The sequence below is a fragment of the Fonticula alba genome, assembly GCF_000388065.1.
Source record: "Fonticula alba strain ATCC 38817 unplaced genomic scaffold supercont2.13, whole genome shotgun sequence".
Taxonomy (NCBI): Eukaryota; order Rotosphaerida; family Fonticulaceae; genus Fonticula; species Fonticula alba.
In genome coordinates, this window is record NW_009242983.1 from 9814 (window position 1) to 12595 (window position 2782).

Sequence of the window (2782 nt, forward strand, 5' to 3'; positions counted from 1 at the left end):
GGTCAGGTGGGCGTCCAGAACCGGGCTATCTCGATTAACACTGGCGGACTTAACCGTCGGCAAGAGAGCCCCGATGGATGGGCACACCTCCGCGATTGTCGCGGCCGGCGGGCGCCGTGCTCGCGTCTGGTCGCCCGCCGGAGGCCGTCCACTTCCCGCGCCAGGCACATTCCCCCTGCGCGTCACCGACCCCACTGTCTCCCGATGCGCCAGGCCCGCGCCGTGCGATCTCCGCCCCCTGCCTGTCTGGCGACCCGCCGCGGCCGACCAACAGCACTGAGGCAGGGCGACCAGCACGCGGCATCGGCCGACGGGGGAGCGACACACGCCGCGGCCGACCAACAGCACCGAGGCAGGGCGACCACCACGCGGCATTGGCCGACGGGGGAGCGACACACGCCGCGACGGTCAGGCACCCCGAGAAGGCCCCCTGGTCTCCCCCGCTCGGCCCTCCGGCCGCCACAACGAACACCGGGCAGTGGCCGCGCAGGCCACGGCCTGCGACACGGCACCAAGAAAAATGCCCCCTGGCGGCGACCCACCCGCGGGCTGGCGGATCGCCCCCGGCTGCGACTCGGGCGCTCGGCACCCGGCCCACCTCCTGCCACGGGGGCGGCGGGCCAGGAGGCGGGCCATGCTCCGCCCGGGGAGGGAGCCAGCCCGAGTACCCGCCCGGCCACGCCCGAGCCTGCGGCCGAAGCACGCCCGCCGGCGCCGGCCCTCCGCTCCGAGGCCGATCGTCCTCGCACAGGGCAGGCGCTCCGCCGAGGGTCCGTCGGCACCGCTTCGGCCACACACCCCCGCAGGTCCCACCCCGCACGTGGCCTGGTCCGCGGGAGGGGCCACCCCTGGGCCGACTCGCGGCCGCCAGCCCCATCGCCCTCGGCCGACGCCCCCCGCCCGCGGCGGCACCTACCCACCACCGGCACCCGGCTGGCATGGGCCACAACCAAGAAAACCGCCTGCTTCGGCCCGGCCGGTCACACCGGCCCTCGTGGTCGGGCGCATCGGCCCGCCGTGGCCCATGCCCTGGCCATCGCCACCCGGCGGTGCCCCACGACAATGTGCCATGGGCCGTCGGCCCCGCCGGCATGGCGGAGGACGGCCGCGGCTGACCCATGCCCCGCCCAGGTCCCGGCCCTTGCGCAGGCTGGTCCCCTGGCAGGCGGCCCTCGGCGAGGTGGCCGGCTGCCCGGGCCGGCGCCCGGCGAACGCCACGCGCAGGGGCACGCCGCACAGGCAGACGGGCCCCGGCGGCCCACGACCCGGCACGCACAACCCCCCGCCGGGCAGCGATGACCATGGCATGGGCCACGGCCCGGATGCGAGGACCGGGGCAGTGGACCGGCAGAGCCGACAAGGAGGGGACATGGCCGGCGCCCCACGACGAGAGGCCGGGGCCTGTGCCCCTCGGCCGGGGAGTGCCGCCGCCCCGCCCGGCCCCCCTTCGGCGGTGTCGTCTCCCGAGGGCATGGCCCCAGCCCGGCCACGCAGTGCCGGCCCCTCCCCCGAACCGGCCAGACGCCAGATCACGCCGATCGGCCCGCCCAGGGGAGCAGGCCCGGCGTCGGGCTCCCTTCGACGGGCCGCACTTTGAGGGGCGTCCCCCGGAGCGGGCATGCCCAGCCAAGCACATCCCCCCCCAACCCTTTGGCCATGCGATGCATCGCCCCGGAGGGTCGCCCACGAAGGGCCACCAGCGCCACACCCTGCCGGCGGCATGCGCCACCGGGCGCGTCGCCCCCACGCCCCGGCGCATGCGCCAGGTGGCACCGCTCGTCGGGCGGTCGGCGGGGCGACGCTTCCCCAGGCGGCCCATCGGCGCGCCATGGCGCGGACGTGCCCATGGCCAGGTCGGCCAATCGCCCTGGAGCCAGGCCCCGCCTCGCCGGGCAGAGCCCCAGGGGCGTGCTGGCCGCCGGCCGGCGTCCAGGCAAGATCCGGCCACGGGCACGACTGCTCGGCGCCTGCCGCGTCGGACTGCGTCCAGAGGGCGGCTCGGCGCTCGCACCGGGCACATGGCGCGCCCTGGCGCCTGCCGCGTCACACTGGAGGGCGAGCCACGCCACCCACCTCCTCCTACGCCGCCGGCTGGCCGGTGTGTGGCGCCCGGGCGGGGGGGAGATCAGCAGTCGCGCGACGATACTGAGTGGGCCTCTCGGCCGGCCCGCTGCCGGCGCCCTCCCTCCCGGCGCCGGCAGGGCGCCCGGGGATGCTCGGTCGCGCCGAGCCCGCGCCCGTCTGCCGCGCCGTGGGCCAGCACCCCCCCCCCCCGGTGGGTGGCCGAATATACATGGGCCCCGGTGGCACCGGGTCAGGCGACCACGAGTGCCGACTTGCCGGTGGCCGGCCCAGCGGACCTGCCTGGCCTTGCCGGCGGCCGGCCGGCCGCGAGACACGCTGGCGAGGGCCCCAGGCAAAGAAGGCGCTGCCAGACTGCGGACCGCCCGGCGCCGGGTCTCCGGCGCACATGGCGCCCACCCGGCCCGCCGGCCGCAAGCCCACGGGGCGCCCTGCGGCGGTCCCGCGCCCCCATCAGCCGGGGGCCTCCAGAGGGAGGGGGCCCCCCTCGGTGAGGAACGCACCCTGGCGCACGGCCTGCTTGATCGGCCCCCCCGGGCTCGGGCACCCGCCTACAGTATGGCCAAACCCGCTGACCGCCGCGTCCGACAAGGCGCGCCTTCCGTCGCCGGACGCCCGGGGCAGCGCGCTGCTGCAAGCACCCTCCTGCTGGTGAGGCGCCACATTCGGCAGGCCTGGCCGCACCAAAGCCCCCCCCCCC